General features: G+C 50.8%; 1 pseudogene; it reads right to left on the bottom strand.

Moving 5' to 3' along the window:
* Window positions 1-4,223: 4,223 nt before the first annotated feature.
* On the bottom strand, window positions 4,224-4,724 carry LOC123117340 (uncharacterized; annotated as a pseudogene).
* Between the last annotated feature and the right edge of the window lie 7,279 nt (window positions 4,725-12,003).

Raw genomic sequence — 12,003 nt, 5'->3', positions numbered from 1 at the left:
GTTTAGCGAAGCGGTTTCCTTGGCACGTCTTGTCGAAGCAGAGATCGTGTTCCCCTTATTCCAGGATTCCCATCAATACGGACGTGGGTAACCCACCCGTGTCCGTCGCCACGCCCCCTCTATCGGAGGCGAGTCTCAAACGGTCATGGAGACGGCTCTTGGTATTCTCCCTCTTTATAATGGGACCAAAGCTCGTTTCTTTTCTTCAATCCTCCATCGAATATTCTCCTTGCCCCAAGTTCCAACACCCAGAGCCCCAGATTCGAGCGCTTTGGTCTTCCAATAATGTCCGGCTCTGACCTACAAGGCTGGTGGATGCCCTCCTCCATCACGGAGGAGGACGTGCTAAAGCTGCGAGAAGCCAAGTACCTGACTTACGAGATTTCGCACAGGTTGCCCGCCGAAGTGCAAGTCATCCCCACCCCCGAGCCCGGCGAGTATGTCGTTTTTGTATCCCACCTCCATCGGGGTTTAGGCTTCCCGATGGATCCTTTTGTGAGAGGGCTCATGTTTTACTATGGGTTGGAATTCCACGACTTGGCTCCGGAGTCCATCCTCCATGTTTCCGCATTTATTGTCGTCTGCGAAGCCTTCCTCCGCATCACCCCTCACTTCGGCTTGTGTCTTAAGACCTTCGACGTGAAGCCGAAGATGATCGAGGGGCATCAAGCAGAGTGCGGCGGGGCGGTTGTGAGCAGAAGGGCCGACGCTCCATGGCCCGAGGGCTCTTTCCAGGAGGAGCTCGGCTTGTGGCAGCAGGAGTGGTTCTACATAACCGCTCCCAGGGGCAGCAGGCAAAAGGCGCCGCCCATCTTCCGCCCAGGCCCTCCACAGCGGCTGATGTCATGGGTCAGCCAAGGGCTCAACTGGGGGCCGTCCAAGGACGTGCCCCTATTGCAGGGCCGGATTTGAGACCTCCAAGCGAGGGAGATCGATCTGGTCGTGGTGATGCAGGTCATGCTGATTAGGTGTCTCCTGCCCTACAAGCGCCGCCCTCTCCAGTTGTGGGAGTTTAATCCGGAGGGAACACGAATTCTCCAACACTTCATGGGTACAACACCCGTGGAGATGTACAAACTGTTCTTCGGATCACAAGAGGTGTGTCCGGATTTGACCGAGGATGCCGGCCTGAGCTGCAATCGCCCGGATACACAAGTAAGTAGCTCAGCGTCCGGACATACTGTTTGTTTCCCTTTCTATGATTCGCCTTTTGATCAACTGCCCTCTAAACAGGAGTGGATAGTGCAAGCGAAACTGATACGGTGTCCAGCCCCCCTCCCAGAGACCGCGCCGGATCCCGTGCTGGTCAGGATGCTGGAGGTTGCGCCTTCAGAGGAAGGCGAAGGGGAGAACAGAGGAACTACTGCCTCATCCAAGGAGGCTTTTGAGGAAGGGGGATCGAGAATCGCTCCTTCCAGGCGGAGAAGAGGACCGCCTCTAAAAACCCGGAGGCCAAAGCCCCGAAGCGGGGGATAAGATATTCACCAGAGGGTCCTGCGTCCGGAGAGGCTCCGGCCGCACAGTCTCCCCTAAAGAATCAGCCCTCCAGCGAGCCGTAAGTAGAAAAAAGGGAGTTTTATAATAAGGGACATCCCTATTTGTTCTTCTGAGGATAACTTAGGTTTCTACCTTGTAGTTCGGATCTCCGTCCTTCTCAGATGAGCTCGTCTTCGGGGGAACTCCGTCCGGAGATGATGGAGAGCGAGACGCCTCCATCTGCCGCACCATCAGATAGGGCGGACGAGCCTGAAGTGTCATCACGGAGGGTATCCCCGAGTCCGGCAGGGCCGGATAGTTCGGCACCAACTGGTGTGCGGCCGGGGGAGCTGAAGGATCTGCTTGAGAGGGCGTCTATCTCAGAAGGTCACCGTACACTGATGAGTACGGTGATTGAAAGAATCTCATCCGCCGAAGGCGGATTGCGTGATGCCATCAGGAGTTTGCTGGCGGGGTTTGAGGTACATAAAAATGACATACCCTTTGACAGTTTTACACATAAAGTGCGCCCTGTATAGAAAGTAGCCCCTGAGACTCGGTGGGGTGTCGAGAACGACAGCGTGCCGAGGATCAAAATCTCAGGTATTGATTTTCGCCTTTCCTAAGCAGGTGGCGGATAGTTTGGTGGCTAGCCGGAGTGATGGAGTTGCCGAACTGAAGCGGCAACTCGATGTTGCGGATGCGGACATCGGGCTAGTCAACAAGCGACTTGACGAGTCGCAAGGTAGGTTTCTTCTCCGTGATCACCTAGTAAGGGAGCCGAAGCCCACCCCTTACAATATGTGTGCTTGACGCAGATGGTGCCGCTGCTGTGGAGAGCCTTCGGGCAGAACTTGCTCAAGCCAAGGAACAAGCCAGAAGGAGTGATGCGGCTGCCTCGAGGGCGGCTGAAGAGCTAGAAGCCGAAAGGGCTGCACACTGCCGAAGCAGGGAAGAGATGGCCGGAATGGCCGTGAAGTTAAAAGATGCTACCGACCGCAATGATGTTCTTGAAAAGGAGCGCCTAGCGGAGCGAGAAGACCTGGGGAAGGCCACCGCCGAAGCCAAGGATGCCCGTTCTGCAATGCGGGCTATAAAGGAGGAGCTGCGCCAGGCCGGAGACATTGTGGCTGGCAAGCCCTTTCTGCTGCGCCGACGGTTCACGGATCCAACGTATGCTCAGCTTGGCCAGCTGTGGGGTCCGGAGGATCCTTATATGGACTTAGCAGCGAGTGCGGCAGATGCCGTTGTGCACTTTCGAAGTCAGAAGGATCACAAGATGGAAGAGTTGTTTTGGTCTCAATTCCATAGTCCAGAGCGTTCACTTCCGCTGACCGATCGGTTGGCCGAGTGGGCTGAGCTTAATAGATTGTCCGGACTTGCCATGACGGACATCGTGACTCATGTCTGGCCGGATAGGCCCAAGCCAAGAAGTTATTTTGGCTTATTGCAGCAATTTCTTGGGGCGGTGCCGCATATCAAGGCGATGAAGTGGTCGGCCTGCATAGAGGGTGCACGGATGGCCCTCGCCCGTGTGAAGACACATTGGACAGAGATGGATGCCACCGCTGTTGCGACCCAGGGTTCGGACGAGAGCCGGTTACCCGCCGAGCACTATTTTGGGGAAGTTCTGTGTGGTGCTCGTGTAATAGAGTCACAGTGCTCAAAAAATGTCATGTTCAAATGAACTTTATGATTTGTAAAACGATGTTTATAATATAAGCGCTTTTGGTACTTGTGCGTGCAAGTATTGGAATATCTCCTGTGCGGCCGTTTAATGTATACTTGTGTATATCCTGAAAGATGTCAGTCTTCGGCTTCAGCCCCCACACACATAGTGCGGGGGTGTTTGCAAAATAGCACATTTTCACACTTAATCCAACGTCTTGGTCCTGTAAAGGAGGTGTAGCATAGAAAACGAGGCAACCGGACTATAATGCTTTATCACTTTCACTTAGCCATAGTAGTTCGAGGGTGGGGCTGCGATATAGCCCCTAGGGGCACCGTGCTCTCCGAAATTCGGGGCGCGTATGTGCCTGACCGGGAAACGGTCCTTCGTCAAAGCGGAGGAATTCTAAACATTCCGATAGTCGATCGAGTGGTTGACCAGTCTCTCGCTATGTCATGACAGTCAGTTTTCGGCTTTCTCTACTGAGGTGCTCGCCCAGTCGAACCGGGGCACAATCATAGTAGTTCTCCTGGTGCCGCATTAGCCGATGATACGGAACGTAAGGCAGCAAAACACAGGAGCCAGGCAAACCCAACATTTGACCAAAGACATGACTCGGAGCTGATGCATATAAGGCCTAACTCGAGACGCCGAACACTCCCTAAGGTGCTCGGCCTTTATAATAACTGGCAGAACAATGCCCTGAGCCCCTAGTGTCGAGGTACAGGCGAGAATTTCTGGCGCGGCCGATGCCAAAACGCCAGCCTCCTCGTTGGTTATGGTGAAAAACCGTGGGATGTGATCAACAAAAGATAGTAAGAAAGGTTTACGCAGGGACTTAATCTGAAAAGAATCCTTGCGACGGGTCCCTGCTGCACGTCTGCGCCTGTGTATCCATTGTGCCGTATCCTGGACGGGGCGTACACGTTGTTCATCTGTAAAAAGAGAGGAACTTAGTTTGAAAGGAAATCGTGCAAAAAATGTATTAAAAATTGAAATATGAATGAATGAAATAAGGCTAAGCTTATATTAGCTCATTATTGCTTGTACGCATAGCCCCTTGTAAAGGGGTGTGCGGCTAGGGAGCCCCTAGCTTATTTATGCCGGACTCGTCTAGCCGTTCCCGGCGTCTTGAACGACCTTTTAATGAGATGATGCCGCGTGGACCGGGCATTTTAAGTGTAAGAGACGCGTAGTGTGGTACTGCGTTAAAGCGGACAAAAGCTTCACGTCCCAATAGAGCTTGATGGCTACTTTTGAATGGGGCGATATGAAAGGTTAGCTTTTCGCGTCGGAAGTTGTCGGGTGACCCGAACACAACTTCTAGTAGTAAGGAGCCCGTGCACTTGGCGTAAGGGCCTGGCGTCACTCCATTGAAGGTAGTGCGGGTATGTTGAATTTTAGTAAGGTCGACCCCCAACTTGCGGATTGTGTCTGGATATCGCAGGTTTAGATCGCTGCCGCCGTCCATCAGGACTTGTGTAAATTGTAGTCTGTTGATTATAGGATCCAATATCAGAGCAGTCTATCCTGCGTTCCGAATACTTCTGGAATAGTCCAGGTGGTCGAAAGTGATTGGTTTTGACAGCCAATCTCGAGGTTCCGCTGGGGTGGATCGTACGACACCTACTTTGGCGGGTGCCGCATTGTTTTTCCGTATTATCACATGAAGTGAGTTTACTGTTTTGACTTCTTGTGGGAAAGTCTTTTGTTTTCCGGCGCTCTGCTGGTGGGGTTCGTCGTCGTCCTCGCTTGGCGCGTCGAGCCCCTTGTGTTTGGTGTTTAGTCAGCCAAACTGTTTGAAGACCCAACAATCTCGGTGGGTGTGGTTTGCAGGCCTTCCGGAGGTGCTGTGGATTTGACATATCCGATCCAAAATTTTGTTTAAGTTGGATAGCTCGTCACTGTTGTCCTTAAGAGGCAGTGTTTTGTTGTCCGGCTGCGAGCTTTTGAATCCGGCGTTGACCGCCGTGTTCTTTGGGCTTTTTTCTTTATTTTGGCGCTGATCCTTTCAGCGCCATGATTTTCCGTTTCCATCTCTGATCTCGGATGTACTCGGGTCGCTGGTGCTGCATCTTGCTAGCCAGCTGTCTTCCCCCGCGCAAAAGCGGGTCATGAGGCTTGTTAGCGCGGCCATTGTTCTCGGCTTCTCTTGGCCGAGGTGTCTGGCGAGCCATTCGTCTCGGACATTATGTTTGAAAGCTGCTAAGGCTTCGGCGTCCGGACAGTCGACTATTTGGTTCTTTTTGGTAAGGAACCTGTTCCAGAATTTGCGCGCTGACTCTCCGGGCTGTTGAGTTATGTGACTTAAATCGTCTGCATCCGGAGGGCGGACATAAGTCCCTTAGAAATTTGCTCTAAACGCATCCTCGAGCTCTTCCCAACTTCCAATAGTATTTTCTGGGAGGCTTTTGAGCCAATGCCGAGCTGGCCCTTTGAGCTTGAGGGGTAGATATTTTATGGCGTGGAGATCATATCCTCTGGCCATGTGTATGTGGAGGATGTAATCCTCAATCCAGACTCCAGGGTCTGTTGTTCTGTCGTACACCTCTATGTTTACGGGTTTAAACCCCGCTGGAAATTCATGATCCAGCACCTCATCGGTGAAACATAGTGGGTGCACGGCGCCCCTGTATTTGGGTGTGCCGTTGTCTTCAAACACTCGGCGTGTTGTATTGCTTCCTGGGGCCCTCTTTTTTGGCCCATAAATGGACCTGACCGGGCCGTCTGTTTTCCAATGATCATGAGTCGGCTTGTGTGCGGCGCCGCTTATCGCTTTTGGCCTATCATCTGGTCGTCTATCTGGCCAGGTGGCCTCTTTGCTTCTTGACTGTGGGGGCTCTATGGCCTCCTCGTCGAATTCTGGCAGCAGCTTGCGTTTCGGATAGCTCTTTGTTTGGTGGCCATTGCCATATTTGTCCGCGGTTTTGAGTACTTTGCTCCATCTCATTCTGAGTAGGTCTTCCGCTGTTTTGAGCTTCCGTTTTTCCTTCTTCAGACTTCTTGCAGTGGCGAGAAGTCTTTTGTGAAGGTTCTCGTGCTCTAGTGGTATGTCTGGCGTGAGATCGTCCGGACTGTTGTTTTCGCCGGGCATAGATTGATTATCTGATTCTTCCTGTTCGGATGGTTGCTTGGTTGCATGTTCGTTGCCCACTGGTTTCCCCTGCTCTATTGCTGGGTCCTTAGGAGTGCTGTTGTTGTCGAGGCGGGGCTTAGGGCGGCGCCTGCGTCGCCGTTTTGGTTGTTTTTCGGCGGAATTATCTTTTCCCGCGTCCCGTTGTTCCTCGTTGTCGCTTCCTTTTGGGGTGTCCACCATATACACATCATGGGTTGGGGTGGCCTTCCAGTGCTCGGTAGGCGCTGGTTCTTGGTAGTCTCCGGCATCGTCGTCCATACCGTCGATGTCTTCGGACTCGTAGTCTAGCATGTCGGTTAGATCGTCAACAGTGACTACAAAGTGGGTGGTGGGTGGGTTTTGAATTTCTTCGTCGTCTGCATCCCAACCATCCTGACCGCAGTCCGGCCAGGGTTCTCCTGATAACGAGAGATGCTTTAGCGAATTTAGGATGTCGCCAAAGGGTGAGTGCTGAAAGATGTCCGCGGCGGTGAACTCCATGATCGGTGCCCAATCAGATTCGACTGGCAGGGGCGCAGGGGGTTCGAAGTCCGGTGAGGAGTCCGGCGCCTCAGAGTCACGAGCTTTATAAGGGACAAGGTTAGTATTCGGCTCCATCGTCGTAGGAGTTGCAGCTTCCGAGGCGGTGTACAGCCACCTGTCCTCGATCTGCGCGGTCTGCTCCGAACTGTGGTTGAGAGCGGACTCGTGTGCGGCCTCCGGGGCACTGTCCGGCGGCAGAGCTAAATCATGCCCATCGTGACCATGCGGCACGCTCGGCTGTGGCTCGAATTCATCGAAGATCAAGTCTCCGCGGATGTCGGCCGTGAAGTTTAGGCTTCCAAACCTGACCTTATGGCCAGGGGCGTAGCTTTCGATCTGCTCCAGATGGCCAAGCGAATTGGCCCGCAGTGCGAAGCCGCCGAATACGAAGATCTGTCCGCGGAGAAAAGTCTCACCCTGGACGGTGTTGTTGTTGATTGAAGAAGCCATCAAGCCTATCGGTGATGACACAGAGGAACTCTCAATGAAAGCACCAATGTCGGTGTCAAAACCGGCGGATCTCGGGTAGGGGGTCCCGAACTGTGCGTCTAGGCGGATGGTAACAGGAGACAAGGGACACAATGTTTTACCCAGGTTCGGGCCCTCTCGATGGAGGTAAAACCCTACTCCTGCTTGATTGATATTGATGATATGGGTAGTACAAGAGTGGATCTACCACGAGATCAAGGAGGCTAAACCCTAGAAGCTAGCCTATGGTATGATTGTTGTAATGGTTATCTTGTCCTACGGACTAAAACCCTCCGGTTTATATAGACACCGGAGAGGGCTAGGGTTACACAGAGTCGGTTACAATGGTAGGAGATCTACATATCCGTATCGCCAAGCTTGCCTTCCACGCCAAGGAAAGTCCCATCCGGACACGGGACGAAGTCTTCAATCTTGTATCTTCATAGTCTTGGAGTCCGGCTGATGATGATAGTCTGGCTGTCCGGACACCCCCTAGTCCAGGACTCCCTCAGAGGCCCTTTTGGTGGGTCCCTGATGTCAGGTGGAGAAATCATTATTTTGCGCGTAATAAGAAGGCATTTCCTTGCGTGCGGCCGTGGACCCAGCTGTCGGCCTCTCCACGTACAGTCCACTTCGAATGCATGTCGGTCATTGACCACGTTGACCAGGCTGCGTCGGGAGCACCAGGGGGTGGACGACAGCGAGGCCTAGGAAGGGAACGACACGGAGGCAGGGAAGACTCGACAGTTGTTTCCCACGCGGAGGGGAGTACGACTTTACGAGGGTTTACTGGTTCGTCTGCCGTCGCTAGAGAATAACAATAGGTGTGGGTGAGTAGAGGGATGGCTAGGCCAGCGATGGGAGTACGGTCGGGCGGTGAGGCCTGCGCGGCAGCAGAGCCGGCCGCGGGGAGGAGGGAGCAGGCAGTCCCGCAGGTGCTTGTTTGACGGATGGAGCAGGAAGAGCAGAGATTGAAGAAGCACGACGGCCGTTTGATGTCCATCCAACAGTCACTGTTTGTGCGTCAACCTTCTTTTAGGAAAGCCTCAAATCTGTGGAAAACAGCATACAACCCATCTGCCATTATATCTAATAATTCACAGCCCATTTGCTAATTCTTAAGTTTTTTTTGGAGCCCATATTCTTTTTGTTAGCATTACAGCCCATATTGTGGCCACGGTTAAAAAATTATATGAAATTTTTCATATTTTGGTGCGGTCCGAACTGTTTTTAATCCCAAAATTTCGACTCACATTCAAACTGATTTTAAAAATAAATGTATATCAATATAAAATCCAACAAATTCTCCACGCATAAAAATTAATGTAATTTAAAATCTCGAAATGAAAAAAGAGATATTTGAAACTAATTGCTGGTTTGATGTGTTTTAAAAATGTACAGCTCATTTCTCATTGCTGATGGGCCATTTTCTTGGCCAGCCGAATGAAAGCTCTCCTCGTCTTGAAAGATTTGTAGCCCAACAGGCCTCACAAAGCGACTTACTTAGCAAATCACAAAAAAACTGGGCTGTGGCCATGGACCCAGCTGTCAGCCTCTCCATGTACAGTACTCTTCTGATGGAATGTCATTGACCACATTGACCAAGTCACACCAAGAGCACCAAGGTGGTGGACGACGGCGAGGCCTAGGAAGGGGACGACGCGGAGCCGGGGAAGACGCGGCAGTGGATGCCCACGCGGAGAGGAGTACGAGGGTTCACTGGTTCGGTTGCGGTGTGAGGCTGCTGTCGCCGCAGGGCCTAGCTAGCGGTGGGAGTGGTAGGGGGCGATGAGGCCTCAACGGCAGCACATCCGGCCACTGGAGGGAGGAGCAGGCGGTCTCCCCGGCGCTGGTTTGGGCGGCTGGTGCAAGAAGAGCAGTGATTGAAGAAGCGGTAGGCCCATTCGCTTCAAATCCAACGATTACTACTGCTAGAATCGTTTGTTGACTAAGTTGACAAGCCCTGCGTACGCGTCAACTTAGTAGGCCCACAGGTCAGCCTCCCAACCGGTGCGCCCCAGATATCAGTGGGAGGAATCATTTTTTCGCGTAATAAGGAGGCAGTTGATTGCGTGCGGCCAGGCCAGCGGAGGGAGTAGGGTGGGCCGGGGAAGCCTGCGCGGCATCACAGCGGGCCACAAGAGGAGGGAGCAGGCAGTCCCGCCGGCGCTAGTTTAGGCGGCTGGAGCAGGAAGATCAGAGATTAAAGAAGCACGTTGGCCGTTAGATGGACATCCAACAGTCACTTCTGCTAGAATCATGTGTTCACTGACAAAGCCTTGCGTAAACAAGTCAGCCTCGAAATATGTGGCGTGTACAGCCCATTTGCTATTATTTTTATAATTTTTACTCATTTTCTAATTCATATGGAATTTATTGCAGCCCATTTTCCAATTTTAGAATTGCTGGCCATTTTCTGGTCAGTACCAGGGTCAAAAAATCAACTAAATATGTGGGAAATTTTGAAAATTCACAATTTTTTGCTGGGGAACGAAATATTCTTAATCCAAAAATTAATAGCCATACTAAAACAAATTTAAAAATAAATTAGTACTATGTCATGTTAAATCCAATGAAATACATATAAGATATCAGTGAAGAACAAAAAAAAGAAACTAATATCCCATTTGCTATATTTTTTTTGGAATTTTCAACCCCTTTTGATATTACTTTTAACAGACATTGACCATACTCTTTGGCTAGGACGGAATGCATCCCTCCTTGTCTTGAAAGATTTGTAGCCCAGTAATTCGGAGAAAACAAATAGGCCTAGCTTGGGTATTCTTCAAAAAGAAATACTGGGCTACCTATTTTCCCAAAGAACTGGTGCATGCACATTTAGCTTTATTTATGTATTTACTTATTTATGTTTAGGGGACCATGAGCATGTACCTGGGCCGGATTCATGTCAGAGCCTCCCTTCCAGTTATGGGCTTCTCTATTGGGCCTTCATCAGTGGGCTGCATGTCATCAACAAGTGGAAAATGTGTTCCGCACGAAAAATAGTATGAGCTAGGTATGGTACGGGGCACTAAAGGATCGAACCGTGCAACGACTTCCAAAATATTGTGTTTGTCATTCTAACAACACATTTATTCAACCAACAGACAAAATATACTATTGATTGTACATTGAAAACAGCAGCAGGAGCAACCAGGGCTGGGGGTGCAACAGAAGCAGTAAGCAGGCCAGAAGAGTGAAGACGCAGCTCTCTCTTCCAAACCAAACATCAGTCATCATTACAAAAGGGCTACCAAAAAAGAACAAGTGTATGCATCAAACTAAATAAAGAGCCTACTACACCAAGTGTACGCATCTAACTAACTGGCTCAGTTAGACGTTACTATTTATTAAGCTGTGGAGATTGGCTGACGGCTTGAACCAGATGGGTGCCTGACGGGGGAAACTCCAGCCAGCAGGTCGAAGTCTGATACTTGCGACCCTCTCTCCTAATTTGGGCTGTAGAGCGTGGCGGCACATATTAGGGTATGGTGCATGCAGAGACGCATGGTACGCTGTGTACACACAGTTTTGCCTGATGAACGAAACCGCGCTGCCATCATGATCCTTGCCGTCGGTTATCTCTTGGTTAATCGGATAATTCAGTCCAACAAATAGAGAGCGTGTACCAAGGCTACTTACGAGCCTCCAGTCAAAAATTCCTGAAGGCCCAGAGAAGCTGGGATCCTGCTCAAAGACCTTGCAGTGACTGTGATTGTATTCCTCGAAACAACACGTCTGGTACGTGCGAACGATCATCAATATTTCACCGTTGTCTGATCGAGCCAGGAAACACCTGCAACTGCCATGCCGCTTTTCTTTGAAAGGTTCTGGGATTAGGAAGGGTAGGGACACCAGGCGGCCTATAACATCATATCAAGTTGGAGTCAAATAAAAAAGGGCTCTTGATTTAGTCAATTAAGAACAACATGTTATGAGCATGAATATTTTTTTAGTAAATGTTGACAGTAATATAAGCAAGCCATCATGATATCATAGGAAAGTAACATACTGATGTAACAACCATTTGTAGCGATGACTGGAGTAGGCCAGCAATACGTCCAACCATAGAAGGAGTCGACGGCGTAAATGAAGCCCTTGTGTTCAATGGCATCAGAGAACCATGGAGGATGTATGATCCTGCGATGGACGTGCAGATTTATCCACTTACCGCAGTGACCTGTCAGATAGGCAAGACCGTGGTTAAGAACGCAATTAGCCTGAAGTCTTTATAATTTGCAGATCTTGTGGGCACTTGGCAGATTACAACCTTGAGCAAATCAAACTTGGTATCATGTTGGCTACTGTAAGATTCCGAGTATTCTGGGCCGCGGTGCCAAAGCAGTGCAGTGTTAATCGAAGGAAGGGGGATCAATCGCCAAGTGTAGACCTCCACGAGCATCCAGCTGCCGCGACCGTCGATGAGCACCATCCAAGACATGTTCATGCTGACCCAGTACATACCGTTAATGTAGTTGAGGCTGACAGGGATCGGATCGCAGTCAAGGGGGTTGATGCTCGCCACCCTACGATCGTTATGCTGCGTGACACATCATTTCTGAAGATCGGGCGGCATCAGCAAGCAAGGAGCTGGATTAAAAAGCTCCGGCCTGAGGGCTTTGAGTAAACGATACAGCCCCGACGAGCACGCGGCGATCGGCATGGTACTGAGATTGTCCACACGCGAAACAATGATCTTGATTACCTCTGTGGGGAGCGAATTCCAGCCACT

Source organism: Triticum aestivum, chromosome 5B (assembly GCF_018294505.1).
Source record: "Triticum aestivum cultivar Chinese Spring chromosome 5B, IWGSC CS RefSeq v2.1, whole genome shotgun sequence".
Classification (NCBI taxonomy): domain Eukaryota; kingdom Viridiplantae; phylum Streptophyta; class Magnoliopsida; order Poales; family Poaceae; genus Triticum; species Triticum aestivum.
This window is presented reverse-complemented; position numbering and strand designations above follow the sequence as displayed.